The following is a 22,046-nucleotide window of genomic DNA, read 5'->3' as shown; positions in this document are numbered from 1 at the left end:
TTCCATGGGAAATTGCGTGGAGAGCTGGCGGATAATAGATTCCTGATATCTGGAATTCTGTTATTCCTTGTGAATTTCCTGGGTATTTGGGAGGCTGTATGGGAGATTCTAAAGTGCCAACAGCCAGAATGCCATGATTCCATGGGAAATTCGAAGGGGAAGTGGAGGATGCTCAATTCCTGACACCTGGAATTCTGTTATTCCATGGCTGTTATGGTGCGGATTTGAAGGATTCGAAATACGTGACACCCGGAAGTGTCTTACTCCCTAGGGATCTGGGAGGGAAATGGGCAAATTCTCAATTCTCAATACCCAGAATGTCGTTATTCCATGGGCTTTTTGGAAGGGAACTCGAGGATTCCAATATCCCCATGCCTGCAAGGCTGTTATTCTATTGGAATTTGGGAGTGGAACCGGAGGATTCCAAATTCCCAATGCCCAGAGTGCTGTAATTGCATGGTTTTGCTGGGAATTGGATAGTGCAAATGGCGGATACCATATTCCCAACACCATGAATGCTGTTTTTCCTAGGTTGTCGTGGGAATTTAAGTGGGCATATGGATGTTTTGAAAATCCCCATGCCCGGAATGCAGCTATTCTATGGGAATTTGGAAGGGGAAGTGGAGGATTCTAAATTTCGCACACACAAAATGCCGTTCTTCCATTCGAGTTTGGTGGAAATTTGGGAGAGGAAGAGGAGGAGTTGAAATTAGCAATGAGTGAACTGCTCTTATTCCCTGGTTTTGTTGGGAATTTGGAAGGGGAAGTGGAGGATTCTAAATTTCGCACACACATAGTGTCATGATTTCGTTACAGGTTGATTGGAATTTGGGCGAGGAACTGGAGCATTCGAAATTCCCAACACATTAAATTGGTTATTTCATGGGAATTTGCAAGGGCAACATGACGATTCAACCTTCCCAATGCCCAGAATGCCATTATTCCCTAAACATTTGGGAGGGAAATAGGCAGATTCCAAGTCCTCAGCTCCCAGAATGCTGTTATTCCATGGGAATTGGGGTATGGAACTAGATGAAACTCAATTCCCCATGCTTGGGTATGCGTTATTCTATGGGAATTTGGGAGACCGTATGGACGATTCGAAATTCCTGATAGCCGGAAGGCCGTTATTCTATGGGAATTTGGATGCGGAAATGGGGTATCCTAAATTCCTGATACTTGGAATGCCGCTATTGCATGGGAATTTGGTGGGATTTTGGGACAGCTTCTGGGGGGTTCCAAATTGCAGAAAAACCGAATGCAATGTTTCCATGGGAATTTGGGAGGGGAAGAGGATGATTCTCAGTTCCTGAAATCTGGAATGTTGTTATTCCATGGGAATGTGGTGGGAATCTGGGAGGCTGTACGGGGCATTCTCAATTCCTCACACCTGGAATCCCATGATTCCATGGGAATTTTTTTCAGGAAGCTGGAGGATTCCCAATTCCTGACACTTGGGATGCTGTTGTTCCATCGGAATTTGAGTGGGGAACTGGAATATTTCAAATTGCAGACATCTGGAAAGTTGATTTTCTTTGGGAATGTGGTGGGATTTGGGGTGGGTTTCTGGGGGATTGTTAATTCCCAACACGCAGAATGCCATTTTTCTATGGCGATTTGGGAGGATAACTGGAGGAGTCAAGATTCCATGCACCAGGAATGCCATGATTCCATGGGAAATTGCGTGGAGAGCTGGCGGATAATAGATTCCTGATATCTGGAATTCTGTTATTCCTTGTGAATTTCCTGGGTATTTGGGAGGCTGTATGGGAGATTCTAAAGTGCCAACAGCCAGAATGACATGATTCCATGCGAAATTCGAAGGGGAAGTGGAGGATGCTCAATTCCTGACACCTGGAATTCTGTTATTCCATGGCTGTTATGGTGCGGATTTGAAGGATTCGAAATACGTGACACCCGGAAGTGTCTTACTCCCTAGGGATCTGGGAGGGAAATGGGCAAATTCTCAATTCTCAATACCCAGAATGTCGTTATTCCATGGGCTTTTTGGAAGGGAACTCGAGGATTCCAATATCCCCATGCCTGCAAGGCTGTTATTCTATTGGAATTTGGGAGTGGAACCGGAGGATTCCAAATTCCCAATGCCCAGAGTGCTGTAATTGCATGGTTTTGCTGGGAATTGGATAGTGCAAATGGCGGATACCATATTCCCAACACCATGAATGCTGTTTTTCCTAGGTTGTCGTGGGAATTTAAGTGGGCTTATGGATGTTTTGAAAATCCCCATGCCCGGAATGCAGCTATTCTATGGGAATTTGGAAGGGGAAGTGGAGGATTCTAAATTTCGCACACACAAAATGCCGTTCTTCCATTCGAGTTTGGTGGAAATTTGGGAGAGGAAGAGGAGGAGTTGAAATTAGCAATGAGTGAACTGCTCTTATTCCCTGGTTTTGTTGGGAATTTGGAAGGGGAAGTGGAGGATTCTAAATTTCGCACACACATAGTGTCATGATTTCGTTACAGGTTGATTGGAATTTGGGCGAGGAACTGGAGCATTCGAAATTCCCAACACATTAAATTGGTTATTTCATGGGAATTTGCAAGGGCAACATGACGATTCAACCTTCCCAATGCCCAGAATGCCATTATTCCCTAAACATTTGGGAGGGAAATAGGCAGATTCCAAGTCCTCAGCTCCCAGAATGCTGTTATTCCATGGGAATTGGGGTATGGAACTAGATGAAACTCAATTCCCCATGCTTGGGTATGCGTTATTCTATGGGAATTTGGGAGACCGTATGGACGATTCGAAATTCCTGATAGCCGGAAGGCCGTTATTCTATGGGAATTTGGATGCGGAAATGGGGTATCCTAAATTCCTGATACTTGGAATGCCGCTATTGCATGGGAATTTGGTGGGATTTTGGGACAGCTTCTGGGGGGTTCCAAATTGCAGAAAAACCGAATGCAATGTTTCCATGGGAATTTGGGAGGGGAAGAGGATGATTCTCAGTTCGTGAAATCTGGAATGTTGTTATTCCATGGGAATGTGGTGGGAATCTGGGAGGCTGTACGGGGCATTCTCAATTCCTCACACCTGGAATCCCATGATTCCATGGGAATTTTTTTCAGGAAGCTGGAGGATTCCCAATTCCTGACACTTGGGATGCTGTTGTTCCATCGGAATTTGAGTGGGGAACTGGAATATTTCAAATTGCAGACATCTGGAAAGTTGCTTTTCTTTGGGAATGTGGTGGGATTTGGGGTGGGTTTCTGGGGGATTGTTAATTCCCAACACGCAGAATGCCATTTTTCTATGGCGATTTGGGAGGATAACTGGAGGAGTCAAGATTCCCTGCACCAGCAATGCCATGATTCCATGGGAAATTGCGTGGAGAGCTGGCGGATAATAGATTCCTGATATCTGGAATTCTGTTATTCCTTGTGAATTTCCTGGGTATTTGGGAGGCTGTATGGGAGATTCTAAAGTGCCAACAGCCAGAATGACATGATTCCATGCGAAATTCGAAGGGGAAGTGGAGGATGCTCAATTCCTGACACCTGGAATTCTGTTATTCCATGGCTGTTATGGTGCGGATTTGAAGGATTCGAAATACGTGACACCCGGAAGTGTCTTACTCCCTAGGGATCTGGGAGGGAAATGGGCAAATTCTCAATTCTCAATACCCAGAATGTCGTTATTCCATGGGCTTTTTGGAAGGGAACTCGAGGATTCCAATATCCCCATGCCTGCAAGGCTGTTATTCTATTGGAATTTGGGAGTGGAACCGGAGGATTCCAAATTCCCAATGCCCAGAGTGCTGTAATTGCATGGTTTTGCTGGGAATTGGATAGTGCAAATGGCGGATACCATATTCCCAACACCATGAATGCTGTTTTTCCGAGGTTGTCGTGGGAATTTAAGTGGGCATATGGATGTTTTGAAAATCCCCATGCCCGGAATGCAGCTATTCTATGGGAATTTGGAAGGGGAAGTGGAGGATTCTAAATTTCGCACACACAAAATGCCGTTCTTCCATTCGAGTTTGGTGGAAATTTGGGAGAGGAAGAGGAGGAGTTGAAATTAGCAATGAGTGAACTGCTCTTATTCCCTGGTTTTGTTGGGAATTTGGAAGGGGAAGTGGAGGATTCTAAATTTCGCACACACATAGTGTCATGATTTCGTTACAGGTTGATTGGAATTTGGGCGAGGAACTGGAGCATTCGAAATTCCCAACACATTAAATTGGTTATTTCATGGGAATTTGCAAGGGCAACATGACGATTCAACCTTCCCAATGCCCAGAATGCCATTATTCCCTAAACATTTGGGAGGGAAATAGGCAGATTCCAAGTCCTCAGCTCCCAGAATGCTGTTATTCCATGGGAATTGGGGTATGGAACTAGATGAAACTCAATTCCCCATGCTTGGGTATGCGTTATTCCATGGGAATTTGGGAGACCGTATGGACGATTCAAAATTCCTGATAGCCGGAAGGCCGTTATTCTATGGGAATTTGGATGCGGAAATGGGGTATCCTAAATTCCTGATACTTGGAATGCCGCTATTGCATGGGAATTTGGTGGGATTTTGGGACAGCTTCTGGGGGGTTCCAAATTGCAGAAAAACCGAATGCAATGTTTCCATGGGAATTTGGGAGGGGAAGAGGATGATTCTCAGTTCCTGAAATCTGGAATGTTGTTATTCCATGGGAATGTGGTGGGAATCTGGGAGGCTGTACGGGGCATTCTCAATTCCTCACACCTGGAATCCCATGATTCCATGGGAATTTTTTTCAGGAAGCTGGAGGATTCCCAATTCCTGACACTAGGGATGCTGTTGTTCCATCGGAATTTGAGTGGGGAACTGGAATATTTCAAATTGCAGACATCTGGAAAGTTGCTTTTCTTTGGGAATGTGGTGGGATTTGGGGTGGGTTTCTGGGGGATTGTTAATTCCCAACACGCAGAATGCCATTTTTCTATGGCGATTTGGGAGGATAACTGGAGGAGTCAAGATTCCCTGCACCAGGAATGCCATGATTCCATGGGAAATTGCGTGGAGAGCTGGCGGATAATAGATTCCTGATATCTGGAATTCTGTTATTCCTTGTGAATTTCCTGGGTATTTGGGAGGCTGTATGGGAGATTCTAAAGTGCCAACAGCCAGAATGACATGATTCCATGGGAAATTCGAAGGGGAAGTGGAGGATGCTCAATTCCTGACACCTGGAATTCTGTTATTCCATGGCTGTTATGGTGCGGATTTGAAGGATTCGAAATACGTGACACCCGGAAGTGTCTTACTCCCTAGGGATCTGGGAGGGAAATGGGCAAATTCTCAATTCTCAATACCCAGAATGTCATTATTCCATGGGCTTTTTGGAAGGGAACTCGAGGATTCCAATATCCCCATGCCTGCAAGGCTGTTATTCTATTGGAATTTGGGAGTGGAACCGGAGGATTCCAAATTCCCAATGCCCAGAGTGCTGTAATTGCATGGTTTTGCTGGGAATTGGATAGTGCAAATGGCGGATACCATATTCCCAACACCATGAATGCTGTTTTTCCTAGGTTGTCGTGGGAATTTAAGTGGGCATATGGATGTTTTGAAAATCCCCATGCCCGGAATGCAGCAATTCTATGGGAATTTGGAAGGGGAAGTGGAGGATTCTAAATTTCGCACACACAAAATGCCGTTCTTCCATTCGAGTTTGGTGGAAATTTGGGAGAGGAAGAGGAGGAGTTGAAATTAGCAATGAGTGAACTGCTCTTATTCCCTGGTTTTGTTGGGAATTTGGAAGGGGAAGTGGAGGATTCTAAATTTCGCACACACATAGTGTCATGATTTCGTTACAGGTTGATTGGAATTTGGGCGAGGAACTGGAGCATTCGAAATTCCCAACACATTAAATTGGTTATTTCATGGGAATTTGCAAGGGCAACATGACGATTCAACCTTCCCAATGCCCAGAATGCCATTATTCCCTAAACATTTGGGAGGGAAATAGGCAGATTCCAAGTCCTCCGCTCCCAGAATGCTGTTATTCCATGGGAATTGGGGTATGGAACTAGATGAAACTCAATTCCCCATGCTTGGGTATGCGTTATTCCATGGGAATTTGGGAGACCGTATGGACGATTCAAAATTCCTGATAGCCGGAAGGCCGTTATTCTATGGGAATTTGGATGCGGAAATGGGGTATCCTAAATTCCTGATACTTGGAATGCCGCTATTGCATGGGAATTTGGTGGGATTTTGGGACAGCTTCTGGGGGGTTCCAAATTGCAGAAAAACCGAATGCAATGTTTCCATGGGAATTTGGGAGGGGAAGAGGATGATTCTCAGTTCCTGAAATCTGGAATGTTGTTATTCCATGGGAATGTGGTGGGAATCTGGGAGGCTGTATGGGGCATTCTCAATTCCTCACACCTGGAATCCCATGATTCCATGGGAATTTTTTTCAGGAAGCTGGAGGATTCCCAATTCCTGACACTAGGGATGCTGTTGTTCCATCGGAATTTGAGTGGGGAACTGGAATATTTCAAATTGCAGACATCTGGAAAGTTGCTTTTCTTTGGGAATGTGGTGGGATTTGGGGTGGGTTTCTGGGGGATTGTTAATTCCCAACACGCAGAATGCCATTTTTCTATGGCGATTTGGGAGGATAACTGGAGGAGTCAAGATTCCCTGCACCAGCAATGCCATGATTCCATGGGAAATTGCGTGGAGAGCTGGCGGATAATAGATTCCTGATATCTGGAATTCTGTTATTCCTTGTGAATTTCCTGGGTATTTGGGAGGCTGTATGGGAGATTCTAAAGTGCCAACAGCCAGAATGCCATGATTCCATGGGAAATTCGAAGGGGAAGTGGAGGATGCTCAATTCCTGACACCTGGAATTCTGTTATTCCATGGCTGTTATGGTGCGGATTTGAAGGATTCGAAATACGTGACACCCGGAAGTGTCTTACTCCCTAGGGATCTGGGAGGGAAATGGGCAAATTCTCAATTCTCAATACCCAGAATGTCGTTATTCCATGGGCTTTTTGGAAGGGAACTCGAGGATTCCAATATCCCCATGCCTGCAAGGCTGTTATTCTATTGGAATTTGGGAGTGGAACCGGAGGATTCCAAATTCCCAATGCCCAGAGTGCTGTAATTGCATGGTTTTGCTGGGAATTGGATAGTGCAAATGGCGGATACCATATTCCCAACACCATGAATGCTGTTTTTCCGAGGTTGTCGTGGGAATTTAAGTGGGCATATGGATGTTTTGAAAATCCCCATACCCGGAATGCAGCAATTCTATGGGAATTTGGAAGGGGAAGTGGAGGATTCTAAATTTCGCACACACAAAATGCCGTTCTTCCATTCGAGTTTGGTGGAAATTTGGGAGAGGAAGAGGAGGAGTTGAAATTAGCAATGAGTGAACTGCTCTTATTCCCTGGTTTTGTTGGGAATTTGGAAGGGGAAGTGGAGGATTCTAAATTTCGCACACACATAGTGTCATGATTTCGTTACAGGTTGATTGGAATTTGGGCGAGGAACTGGAGCATTCGAAATTCCCAACACATTAAATTCGTTATTTCATGGGAATTTGCAAGGGCAACATGAGGATTCAACCTTCCCAATGCCCAGAATGCCATTATTCCCTAAACATTTGGGAGGGAAATAGGCAGATTCCAAGTCCTCAGCTCCCAGAATGCTGTTATTCCATGGGAATTGGGGTATGGAACTAGATGAAACTCAATTCCCCATGCTTGGGTATGCGTTATTCCATGGGAATTTGGGAGACCGTATGGACGATTCAAAATTCCTGATAGCCGGAAGGCCGTTATTCTATGGGAATTTGGATGCGGAAATGGGGTATCCTAAATTCCTGATACTTGGAATGCCGCTATTGCATGGGAATTTGGTGGGATTTTGGGACAGCTTCTGGGGGGTTCCAAATTGCAGAAAAACCGAATGCAATGTTTCCATGGGAATTTGGGAGGGGAAGAGGATGATTCTCAGTTCCTGAAATCTGGAATGTTGTTATTCCATGGGAATGTGGTGGGAATCTGGGAGGCTGTATGGGGCATTCTCAATTCCTCACACCTGGAATCCCATGATTCCATGGGAATTTTTTTCAGGAAGCTGGAGGATTCCCAATTCCTGACACTAGGGATGCTGTTGTTCCATCGGAATTTGAGTGGGGAACTGGAATATTTCAAATTGCAGACATCTGGAAAGTTGCTTTTCTTTGGGAATGTGGTGGGATTTGGGGTGGGTTTCTGGGGGATTGTTAATTCCCAACACGCAGAATGCCATTTTTCTATGGCGATTTGGGAGGATAACTGCAGGAGTCAAGATTCCCTGCACCAGCAATGCCATGATTCCATGGGAAATTGCGTGGAGAGCTGGCGGATAATAGATTCCTGATATCTGGAATTCTGTTATTCCTTGTGAATTTCCTGGGTATTTGGGAGGCTGTATGGGAGATTCTAAAGTGCCAACAGCCAGAATGCCATGATTCCATGGGAAATTCGAAGGGGAAGTGGAGGATGCTCAATTCCTGACACCTGGAATTCTGTTATTCCATGGCTGTTATGGTGCGGATTTGAAGGATTCGAAATACGTGACACCCGGAAGTGTCTTACTCCCTAGGGATCTGGGAGGGAAATGGGCAAATTGTCAATTCTCAATACCCAGAATGTCGTTATTCCATGGGCTTTTTGGAAGGGAACTCGAGGATTCCAATATCCCCATGCCTGCAAGGCTGTTATTCTATTGGAATTTGGGAGTGGAACCGGAGGATTCCAAATTCCCAATGCCCAGAGTGCTGTAATTGCATGGTTTTGCTGGGAATTGGATAGTGCAAATGGCGGATACCATATTCCCAACACCATGAATGCTGTTTTTCCTAGGTTGTCGTGGGAATTTAAGTGGGCATATGGATGTTTTGAAAATCCCCATGCCCGGAATGCAGCTATTCTATGGGAATTTGGAAGGGGAAGTGGAGGATTCTAAATTTCGCACACACAAAATGCCGTTCTTCCATTCGAGTTTGGTGGAAATTTGGGAGAGGAAGAGGAGGAGTTGAAATTAGCAATGAGTGAACTGCTCTTATTCCCTGGTTTTGTTGGGAATTTGGAAGGGGAAGTGGAGGATTCTAAATTTCGCACACACATAGTGTCATGATTTCGTTACAGGTTGATTGGAATTTGGGCGAGGAACTGGAGCATTCGAAATTCCCAACACATTAAATTGGTTATTTCATGGGAATTTGCAAGGGCAACATGACGATTCAACCTTCCCAATGCCCAGAATGCCATTATTCCCTAAACATTTGGGAGGGAAATAGGCAGATTCCAAGTCCTCCGCTCCCAGAATGCTGTTATTCCATGGGAATTGGGGTATGGAACTAGATGAAACTCAATTCCCCATGCTTGGGTATGCGTTATTCCATGGGAATTTGGGAGACCGTATGGACGATTCAAAATTCCTGATAGCCGGAAGGCCGTTATTCTATGGGAATTTGGATGCGGAAATGGGGTATCCTAAATTCCTGATACTTGGAATGCCGCTATTGCATGGGAATTTGGTGGGATTTTGGGACAGCTTCTGGGGGGTTCCAAATTGCAGAAAAACCGAATGCAATGTTTCCATGGGAATTTGGGAGGGGAAGAGGATGATTCTCAGTTCCTGAAATCTGGAATGTTGTTATTCCATGGGAATGTGGTGGGAATCTGGGAGGCTGTATGGGGCATTCTCAATTCCTCACACCTGGAATCCCATGATTCCATGGGAATTTTTTTCAGGAAGCTGGAGGATTCCCAATTCCTGACACTAGGGATGCTGTTGTTCCATCGGAATTTGAGTGGGGAACTGGAATATTTCAAATTGCAGACATCTGGAAAGTTGCTTTTCTTTGGGAATGTGGTGGGATTTGGGGTGGGTTTCTGGGGGATTGTTAATTCCCAACACGCAGAATGCCATTTTTCTATGGCGATTTGGGAGGATAACTGGAGGAGTCAAGATTCCCTGCACCAGCAATGCCATGATTCCATGGGAAATTGCGTGGAGAGCTGGCGGATAATAGATTCCTGATATCTGGAATTCTGTTATTCCTTGTGAATTTCCTGGGTATTTGGGAGGCTGTATGGGAGATTCTAAAGTGCCAACAGCCAGAATGCCATGATTCCATGGGAAATTCGAAGGGGAAGTGGAGGATGCTCAATTCCTGACACCTGGAATTCTGTTATTCCATGGCTGTTATGGTGCGGATTTGAAGGATTCGAAATACGTGACACCCGGAAGTGTCTTACTCCCTAGGGATCTGGGAGGGAAATGGGCAAATTGTCAATTCTCAATACCCAGAATGTCGTTATTCCATGGGCTTTTTGGAAGGGAACTCGAGGATTCCAATATCCCCATGCCTGCAAGGCTGTTATTCTATTGGAATTTGGGAGTGGAACCGGAGGATTCCAAATTCCCAATGCCCAGAGTGCTGTCATTGCATGGTTTTGCTGGGAATTGGATAGTGCAAATGGCGGATACCATATTCCCAACACCATGAATGCTGTTTTTCCGAGGTTGTCGTGGGAATTTAAGTGGGCATATGGATGTTTTGAAAATCCCCATACCCGGAATGCAGCAATTCTATGGGAATTTGGAAGGGGAAGTGGAGGATTCTAAATTTCGCACACACAAAATGCCGTTCTTCCATTCGAGTTTGGTGGAAATTTGGGAGAGGAAGAGGAGGAGTTGAAATTAGCAATGAGTGAACTGCTCTTATTCCCTGGTTTTGTTGGGAATTTGGAAGGGGAAGTGGAGGATTCTAAATTTCGCACACACATAGTGTCATGATTTCGTTACAGGTTGATTGGAATTTGGGCGAGGAACTGGAGCATTCGAAATTCCCAAGACATTAAATTCGTTATTTCATGGGAATTTGCAAGGGCAACATGAGGATTCAACCTTCCCAATGCCCAGAATGCCATTATTCCCTAAACATTTGGGAGGGAAATAGGCAGATTCCAAGTCCTCAGCTCCCAGAATGCTGTTATTCCATGGGAATTGGGGTATGGAACTAGATGAAACTCAATTCCCCATGCTTGGGTATGCGTTATTCCATGGGAATTTGGGAGACCGTATGGACGATTCAAAATTCCTGATAGCCGGAAGGCCGTTATTCTATGGGAATTTGGATGCGGAAATGGGGTATCCTAAATTCCTGATACTTGGAATGCCGCTATTGCATGGGAATTTGGTGGGATTTTGGGACAGCTTCTGGGGGGTTCCAAATTGCAGAAAAACCGAATGCAATGTTTCCATGGGAATTTGGGAGGGGAAGAGGATGATTCTCAGTTCCTGAAATCTGGAATGTTGTTATTCCATGGGAATGTGGTGGGAATCTGGGAGGCTGTATGGGGCATTCTCAATTCCTCACACCTGGAATCCCATGATTCCATGGGAATTTTTTTCAGGAAGCTGGAGGATTCCCAATTCCTGACACTAGGGATGCTGTTGTTCCATCGGAATTTGAGTGGGGAACTGGAATATTTCAAATTGCAGACATCTGGAAAGTTGCTTTTCTTTGGGAATGTGGTGGGATTTGGGGTGGGTTTCTGGGGGATTGTTAATTCCCAACACGCAGAATGCCATTTTTCTATGGCGATTTGGGAGGATAACTGCAGGAGTCAAGATTCCCTGCACCAGCAATGCCATGATTCCATGGGAAATTGCGTGGAGAGCTGGCGGATAATACATTCCTGATATCTGGAATTCTGTTATTCCTTGTGAATTTCCTGGGTATTTGGGAGGCTGTATGGGAGATTCTAAAGTGCCAACAGCCAGAATGCCATGATTCCATGGGAAATTCGAAGGGGAAGTGGAGGATGCTCAATTCCTGACACCTGGAATTCTGTTATTCCATGGCTGTTATGGTGCGGATTTGAAGGATTCGAAATACGTGACACCCGGAAGTGTCTTACTCCCTAGGGATCTGGGAGGGAAATGGGCAAATTGTCAATTCTCAATACCCAGAATGTCGTTATTCCATGGGCTTTTTGGAAGGGAACTCGAGGATTCCAACATCCCCATGCCTGCAAGGCTGTTATTCTATTGGAATTTGGGAGTGGAACCGGAGGATTCCAAATTCCCAATGCCCAGAGTGCTGTAATTGCATGGTTTTGCTGGGAATTGGATAGTGCAAATGGCGGATACCATATTCCCAACACCATGAATGCTGTTTTTCCGAGGTTGTCGTGGGAATTTAAGTGGGCATATGGATGTTTTGAAAATCCCCATGCCCGGAATGCAGCTATTCTATGGGAATTTGGAAGGGGAAGTGGAGGATTCTAAATTTCCCACACTTATAATGCCGTTCTTCCATTCGAGTTTGGTGGAAATTTGGGAGAGGAAGAGGAGGAGTTGAAATTAGCAATGAGTGAACTGCTCTTATTCCCTGGTTTTGTTGGGAATTTGGAAGGGGAAGTGGAGGATTCTAAATTTCGCACACACATAGTGTCATGATTTCGTTACAGGTTGATTGGAATTTGGGCGAGGAACTGGAGCATTCGAAATTCCCAACACATTAAATTGGTTATTTCATGGGAATTTGCAAGGGCAACATGACGATTCAACCTTCCCAATGCCCAGAATGCCATTATTCCCTAAACATTTGGGAGGGAAATAGGCAGATTCCAAGTCCTCAGCTCCCAGAATGCTGTTATTCCATGGGAATTGGGGTATGGAACTAGATGAAACTCAATTCCCCATGCTTGGGTATGCGTTATTCTATGGGAATTTGGGAGACCGTATGGACGATTTGAAATTCCTGATAGCCGGAAGGCCGTTATTCTATGGGAATTTGGATGCGGAAATGGGGTATCCTAAATTCCTGATACTTGGAATGCCGCTATTGCATGGGAATTTGGTGGGATTTTGGGACAGCTTCTGGGGGGTTCCAAATTGCAGAAAAACCGAATGCAATGTTTCCATGGGAATTTGGGAGGGGAAGAGGATGATTCTCAGTTCCTGAAATCTGGAATGTTGTTATTCCATGGGAATGTGGTGGGAATCTGGGAGGCTGTATGGGGCATTCTCAATTCCTCACACCTGGAATCCCATGATTCCATGGGAATTTTTTTCAGGAAGCTGGAGGATTCCCAATTCCTGACACTAGGGATGCTGTTGTTCCATCGGAATTTGAGTGGGGAACTGGAATATTTCAAATTGCAGACATCTGGAAAGTTGCTTTTCTTTGGGAATGTGGTGGGATTTGGGGTGGGTTTCTGGGGGATTGTTAATTCCCAACACGCAGAATGCCATTTTTCTATGGCGATTTGGGAGGATAACTGCAGGAGTCAAGATTCCCTGCACCAGGAATGCCATGATTCCATGGGAAATTGCGTGGAGAGCTGGCGGATAATAGATTCCTGATATCTGGAATTCTGTTATTCCTTGTGAATTTCCTGGGTATTTGGGAGGCTGTATGGGAGATTCTAAAGTGCCAACAGCCAGAATGCCATGATTCCATGGGAAATTCGAAGGGGAAGTGGAGGATGCTCAATTCCTGACACCTGGAATTCTGTTATTCCATGGCTGTTATGGTGCGGATTTGAAGGATTCGAAATACGTGACACCCGGAAGTGTCTTACTCCCTAGGGATCTGGGAGGGAAATGGGCAAATTCTCAATTCTCAATACCCAGAATGTCGTTATTCCATGGGCTTTTTGGAAGGGAACTCGAGGATTCCAATATCCCCATGCCTGCAAGGCTGTTATTCTATTGGAATTTGGGAGTGGAACCGGAGGATTCCAAATTCCCAATGCCCAGAGTGCTGTAATTGCATGGTTTTGCTGGGAATTGGATAGTGCAAATGGCGGATACCATATTCCCAACACCATGAATGCTGTTTTTCCGAGGTTGTCGTGGGAATTTAAGTGGGCATATGGATGTTTTGAAAATCCCCATACCCGGAATGCAGCAATTCTATGGGAATTTGGAAGGGGAAGTGGAGGATTCTAAATTTCGCACACACAAAATGCCGTTCTTCCATTCGAGTTTGGTGGAAATTTGGGAGAGGAAGAGGAGGAGTTGAAATTAGCAATGAGTGAACTGCTCTTATTCCCTGGTTTTGTTGGGAATTTGGAAGGGGAAGTGGAGGATTCTAAATTTCGCACACACATAGTGTCATGATTTCGTTACAGGTTGATTGGAATTTGGGCGAGGAACTGGAGCATTCGAAATTCCCAACACATTAAATTCGTTATTTCATGGGAATTTGCAAGGGCAACATGAGGATTCAACCTTCCCAATGCCCAGAATGCCATTATTCCCTAAACATTTGGGAGGGAAATAGGCAGATTCCAAGTCCTCAGCTCCCAGAATGCTGTTATTCCATGGGAATTGGGGTATGGAACTAGATGAAACTCAATTCCCCATGCTTGGGTATGCGTTATTCCATGGGAATTTGGGAGACCGTATGGACGATTCAAAATTCCTGATAGCCGGAAGGCCGTTATTCTATGGGAATTTGGATGCGGAAATGGGGTATCCTAAATTCCTGATACTTGGAATGCCGCTATTGCATGGGAATTTGGTGGGATTTTGGGACAGCTTCTGGGGGGTTCCAAATTGCAGAAAAACCGAATGCAATGTTTCCATGGGAATTTGGGAGGGGAAGAGGATGATTCTCAGTTCCTGAAATCTGGAATGTTGTTATTCCATGGGAATGTGGTGGGAATCTGGGAGGCTGTATGGGGCATTCTCAATTCCTCACACCTGGAATCCCATGATTCCATGGGAATTTTTTTCAGGAAGCTGGAGGATTCCCAATTCCTGACACTAGGGATGCTGTTGTTCCATCGGAATTTGAGTGGGGAACTGGAATATTTCAAATTGCAGACATCTGGAAAGTTGCTTTTCTTTGGGAATGTGGTGGGATTTGGGGTGGGTTTCTGGGGGATTGTTAATTCCCAACACGCAGAATGCCATTTTTCTATGGCGATTTGGGAGGATAACTGCAGGAGTCAAGATTCCCTGCACCAGCAATGCCATGATTCCATGGGAAATTGCGTGGAGAGCTGGCGGATAATAGATTCCTGATATCTGGAATTCTGTTATTCCTTGTGAATTTCCTGGGTATTTGGGAGGCTGTATGGGAGATTCTAAAGTGCCAACAGCCAGAATGCCATGATTCCATGGGAAATTCGAAGGGGAAGTGGAGGATGCTCAATTCCTGACACCTGGAATTCTGTTATTCCATGGCTGTTATGGTGCGGATTTGAAGGATTCGAAATACGTGACACCCGGAAGTGTCTTACTCCCTAGGGATCTGGGAGGGAAATGGGCAAATTCTCAATTCTCAATACCCAGAATGTCGTTATTCCATGGGCTTTTTGGAAGGGAACTCGAGGATTCCAATATCCCCATGCCTGCAAGGCTGTTATTCTATTGGAATTTGGGAGTGGAACCGGAGGATTCCAAATTCCCAATGCCCAGAGTGCTGTAATTGCATGGTTTTGCTGGGAATTGGATAGTGCAAATGGCGGATACCATATTCCCAACACCATGAATGCTGTTTTTCCGAGGTTGTCGTGGGAATTTAAGTGGGCATATGGATGTTTTGAAAATCCCCATACCCGGAATGCAGCAATTCTATGGGAATTTGGAAGGGGAAGTGGAGGATTCTAAATTTCGCACACACAAAATGCCGTTCTTCCATTCGAGTTTGGTGGAAATTTGGGAGAGGAAGAGGAGGAGTTGAAATTAGCAATGAGTGAACTGCTCTTATTCCCTGGTTTTGTTGGGAATTTGGAAGGGGAAGTGGAGGATTCTAAATTTCGCACACACATAGTGTCATGATTTCGTTACAGGTTGATTGGAATTTGGGCGAGGAACTGGAGCATTCGAAATTCCCAACACATTAAATTGGTTATTTCATGGGAATTTGCAAGGGCAACATGACGATTCAACCTTCCCAATGCCCAGAATGCCATTATTCCCTAAACATTTGGGAGGGAAATAGGCAGATTCCAAGTCCTCAGCTCCCAGAATGCTGTTATTCCATGGGAATTGGGGTATGGAACTAGATGAAACTCAATTCCCCATGCTTGGGTATGCGTTATTCTATGGGAATTTGGGAGACCGTATGGACGATTCAAAATTCCTGATAGCCGGAAGGCCGTTATTCTATGGGAATTTGGATGCGGAAATGGGGTATCCTAAATTCCTGATACTTGGAATGCCGCTATTGCATGGGAATTTGGTGGGATTTTGGGACAGCTTCTGGGGGGTTCCAAATTGCAGAAAAACCGAATGCAATGTTTCCATGGGAATTTGGGAGGGGAAGAGGATGATTCTCAGTTCGTGAAATCTGGAATGTTGTTATTCCATGGGAATGTGGTGGGAATCTGGGAGGCTGTATGGGGCATTCTCAATTCCTCACACCTGGAATCCCATGATTCCATGGGAATTTTTTTCAGGAAGCTGGAGGATTCCCAATTCCTGACACTAGGGATGCTGTTGTTCCATCGGAATTTGAGTGGGGAACTGGAATATTTCAAATTGCAGACATCTGGAAAGTTGCTTTTCTTTGGGAATGTGGTGGGATTTGGGGTGGGTTTCTGGGGGATTGTTAATTCCCAACACGCAGAATGCCATTTTTCTATGGCGATTTGGGAGGATAACTGCAGGAGTCAAGATTCCCTGCACCAGGAATGCCATGATTCCATGGGAAATTGCGTGGAGAGCTGGCGGATAATAGATTCCTGATATCTGGAATTCTGTTATTCCTTGTGAATTTCCTGGGTATTTGGGAGGCTGTATGGGAGATTCTAAAGTGCCAACAGCCAGAATGCCATGATTCCATGGGAAATTCTAAGGGGAAGTGGAGGATGCTCAATTCCTGACACCTGGAATTCTGTTATTCCATGGCTGTTATGGTGCGGATTTGAAGGATTCGAAATACGTGACACCCGGAAGTGTCTTACTCCCTAGGGATCTGGGAGGGAAATGGGCAAATTCTCAATTCTCAATACCCAGAATGTCGTTATTCCATGGGCTTTTTGGAAGGGAACTCGAGGATTCCAATATCCCCATGCCTGCAAGGCTGTTATTCTATTGGAATTTGGGAGTGGAACCGGAGGATTCCAAATTCCCAATGCCCAGAGTGCTGTAATTGCATGGTTTTGCTGGGAATTGGATAGTGCAAATGGCGGATACCATATTCCCAACACCATGAATGCTGTTTTTCCTAGGTTGTCGTGGGAATTTAAGTGGGCATATGGATGTTTTGAAAATCCCCATACCCGGAATGCAGCTATTCTATGGGAATTTGGAAGGGGAAGTGGAGGATTCTAAATTTCGCACACACAAAATGCCGTTCTTCCATTCGAGTTTGGTGGAAATTTGGGAGAGGAAGAGGAGGAGTTGAAATTAGCAATGAGTGAACTGCTCTTATTCCCTGGTTTTGTTGGGAATTTGGAAGGGGAAGTGGAGGATTCTAAATTTCGCACACACATAGTGTCATGATTTCGTTACAGGTTGATTGGAATTTGGGCGAGGAACTGGAGCATTCGAAATTCCCAACACATTAAATTGGTTATTTCATGGGAATTTGCAAGGGCAACATGAGGATTCAACCTTCCCAATGCCCAGAATGCCATTATTCCCTAAACATTTGGGAGGGAAATAGGCAGATTCCAAGTCCTCAGCTCCCAGAATGCTGTTATTCCATGGGAATTGGGGTATGGAACTAGATGAAACTCAATTCCCCATGCTTGGGTATGCGTTATTCCATGGGAATTTGGGAGACCGTATGGACGATTCAAAATTCCTGATAGCCGGAAGGCCGTTATTCTATGGGAATTTGGATGCGGAAATGGGGTATCCTAAATTCCTGATACTTGGAATGCCGCTATTGCATGGGAATTTGGTGGGATTTTGGGACAGCTTCTGGGGGGTTCCAAATTGCAGAAAAACCGAATGCAATGTTTCCATGGGAATTTGGGAGGGGAAGAGGATGATTCTCAGTTCCTGAAATCTGGAATGTTGTTATTCCATGGGAATGTGGTGGGAATCTGGGAGGCTGTATGGGGCATTCTCAATTCCTCACACCTGGAATCCCATGATTCCATGGGAATTTTTTTCAGGAAGCTGGAGGATTCCCAATTCCTGACACTAGGGATGCTGTTGTTCCATCGGAATTTGAGTGGGGAACTGGAATATTTCAAATTGCAGACATCTGGAAAGTTGCTTTTCTTTGGGAATGTGGTGGGATTTGGGGTGGGTTTCTGGGGGATTGTTAATTCCCAACACGCAGAATGCCATTTTTCTATGGCGATTTGGGAGGATAACTGGAGGAGTCAAGATTCCCTGCACCAGCAATGCCATGATTCCATGGGAAATTGCGTGGAGAGCTGGCGGATAATAGATTCCTGATATCTGGAATTCTGTTATTCCTTGTGAATTTCCTGGGTATTTGGGAGGCTGTATGGGAGATTCTAAAGTGCCAACAGCCAGAATGCCATGATTCCATGGGAAATTCGAAGGGGAAGTGGAGGATGCTCAATTCCTGACACCTGGAATTCTGTTATTCCATGGCTGTTATGGTGCGGATTTGAAGGATTCGAAATACGTGACACCCGGAAGTGTCTTACTCCCTAGGGATCTGGGAGGGAAATGGGCAAATTCTCAATTCTCAATACCCAGAATGTCGTTATTCCATGGGCTTTTTGGAAGGGAACTCGAGGATTCCAATATCCCCATGCCTGCAAGGCTGTTATTCTATTGGAATTTGGGAGTGGAACCGGAGGATTCCAAATTCCCAATGCCCAGAGTGCTGTAATTGCATGGTTTTGCTGGGAATTGGATAGTGCAAATGGCGGATACCATATTCCCAACACCATGAATGCTGTTTTTCCTAGGTTGTCGTGGGAATTTAAGTGGGCATATGGATGTTTTGAAAATCCCCATACCCGGAATGCAGCTATTCTATGGGAATTTGGAAGGGGAAGTGGAGGATTCTAAATTTCGCACACACAAAATGCCGTTCTTCCATTCGAGTTTGGTGGAAATTTGGGAGAGGAAGAGGAGGAGTTGAAATTAGCAATGAGTGAACTGCTCTTATTCCCTGGTTTTGTTGGGAATTTGGAAGGGGAAGTGGAGGATTCTAAATTTCGCACACACATAGTGTCATGATTTCGTTACAGGTTGATTGGAATTTGGGCGAGGAACTGGAGCATTCGAAATTCCCAACACATTAAATTCGTTATTTCATGGGAATTTGCAAGGGCAACATGAGGATTCAACCTTCCCAATGCCCAGAATGCCATTATTCCCTAAACATTTGGGAGGGAAATAGGCAGATTCCAAGTCCTCAGCTCCCAGAATGCTGTTATTCCATGGGAATTGGGGTATGGAACTAGATGAAACTCAATTCCCCATGCTTGGGTATGCGTTATTCCATGGGAATTTGGGAGACCGTATGGACGATTCAAAATTCCTGATAGCCGGAAGGCCGTTATTCTATGGGAATTTGGATGCGGAAATGGGGTATCCTAAATTCCTGATACTTGGAATGCCGCTATTGCATGGGAATTTGGTGGGATTTTGGGACAGCTTCTGGGGGGTTCCAAATTGCAGAAAAACCGAATGCAATGTTTCCATGGGAATTTGGGAGGGGAAGAGGATGATTCTCAGTTCCTGAAATCTGGAATGTTGTTATTCCATGGGAATGTGGTGGGAATCTGGGAGGCTGTATGGGGCATTCTCAATTCCTCACACCTGGAATCCCATGATTCCATGGGAATTTTTTTCAGGAAGCTGGAGGATTCCCAATTCCTGACACTTGGGATGCTGTTGTTCCATCGGAATTTGAGTGGGGAACTGGAATATTTCAAATTGCAGACATCTGGAAAGTTGCTTTTCTTTGGGAATGTGGTGGGATTTGGGGTGGGTTTCTGGGGGATTGTTAATTCCCAACACGCAGAATGCCATTTTTCTATGGCGATTTGGGAGGATAACTGGAGGAGTCAAGATTCCCTGCACCAGCAATGCCATGATTCCATGGGAAATTGCGTGGAGAGCTGGCGGATAATAGATTCCTGATATCTGGAATTCTGTTATTCCTTGTGAATTTCCTGGGTATTTGGGAGGCTGTATGGGAGATTCTAAAGTGCCAACAGCCAGAATGCCATGATTCCATGGGAAATTCGAAGGGGAAGTGGAGGATGCTCAATTCCTGACACCTGGAATTCTGTTATTCCATGGCTGTTATGGTGCGGATTTGAAGGATTCGAAATACGTGACACCCGGAAGTGTCTTACTCCCTAGGGATCTGGGAGGGAAATGGGCAAATTGTCAATTCTCAATACCCAGAATGTCGTTATTCCATGGGCTTTTTGGAAGGGAACTCGAGGATTCCAATATCCCCATGCCTGCAAGGCTGTTATTCTATTGGAATTTGGGAGTGGAACCGGAGGATTCCAAATTCCCAATGCCCAGAGTGCTGTAATTGCATGGTTTTGCTGGGAATTGGATAGTGCAAATGGCGGATACCATATTCCCAACACCATGAATGCTGTTTTTCCGAGGTTGTCGTGGGAATTTAAGTGGGCATATGGATGTTTTGAAAATCCCCATACCCGGAATGCAGCAATTCTATGGGAATTTGGAAGGGGAAGTGGAGGATTCTAAATTTCGCACACACAAAATGCCGTTCTTCCATTCGAGTTTGGTGGAAATTTGGGAGAGGAAGAGGAGGAGTTGAAATTAGCAATGAGTGAACTGCTCTTATTCCCTGGTTTTGTTGGGAATTTGGAAGGGGAAGTGGAGGATTCTAAATTTCGCACACACATAGTGTCATGATTTCGTTACAGGTTGATTGGAATTTGGGCGAGGAACTGGAGCATTCGAAATTCCCAACACATTAAATTGGTTATTTCATGGGAATTTGCAAGGGCAACATGACGATTCAACCTTCCCAATGCCCAGAATGCCATTATTCCCTAAACATTTGGGAGGGAAATAGGCAGATTCCAAGTCCTCAGCTCCCAGAATGCTGTTATTCCATGGGAATTGGGGTATGGAACTAGATGAAACTCAATTCCCCATGCTTGGGTATGCGTTATTCCATGGGAATTTGGGAGACCGTATGGACGATTCAAAATTCCTGATAGCCGGAAGGCCGTTATTCTATGGGAATTTGGATGCGGAAATGGGGTATCCTAAATTCCTGATACTTGGAATGCCGCTATTGCATGGGAATTTGGTGGGATTTTGGGACAGCTTCTGGGGGGTTCCAAATTGCAGAAAAACCGAATGCAATGTTTCCATGGGAATTTGGGAGGGGAAGAGGATGATTCTCAGTTCCTGAAATCTGGAATGTTGTTATTCCATGGGAATGTGGTGGGAATCTGGGAGGCTGTATGGGGCATTCTCAATTCCTCACACCTGGAATCCCATGATTCCATGGGAATTTTTTTCAGGAAGCTGGAGGATTCCCAATTCCTGACACTAGGGATGCTGTTGTTCCATCGGAATTTGAGTGGGGAACTGGAATATTTCAAATTGCAGACATCTGGAAAGTTGCTTTTCTTTGGGAATGTGGTGGGATTTGGGGTGGGTTTCTGGGGGATTGTTAATTCCCAACACGCAGAATGCCATTTTTCTATGGCGATTTGGGAGGATAACTGGAGGAGTCAAGATTCCCTGCACCAGCAATGCCATGATTCCATGGGAAATTGCGTGGAGAGCTGGCGGATAATAGATTCCTGATATCTGGAATTCTGTTATTCCTTGTGAATTTCCTGGGTATTTGGGAGGCTGTATGGGAGATTCTAAAGTGCCAACAGCCAGAATGCCATGATTCCATGGGAAATTCTAAGGGGAAGTGGAGGATGCTCAATTCCTGACACCTGGAATTCTGTTATTCCATGGCTGTTATGGTGCGGATTTGAAGGATTCGAAATACGTGACACCCGGAAGTGTCTTACTCCCTAGGGATCTGGGAGGGAAATGGGCAAATTCTCAATTCTCAATACCCAGAATGTCGTTATTCCATGGGCTTTTTGGAAGGGAACTCGAGGATTCC

Source organism: Sturnus vulgaris, chromosome 7, assembly GCF_052056855.1.
Source record: "Sturnus vulgaris isolate bStuVul1 chromosome 7, bStuVul1.hap1, whole genome shotgun sequence".
In the NCBI taxonomy this organism is placed as follows: Eukaryota; Metazoa; Chordata; class Aves; order Passeriformes; family Sturnidae; genus Sturnus; species Sturnus vulgaris.
The sequence above is the reverse complement of the archived record's forward strand: the minus strand, read 5'-3'. Positions refer to the sequence as shown.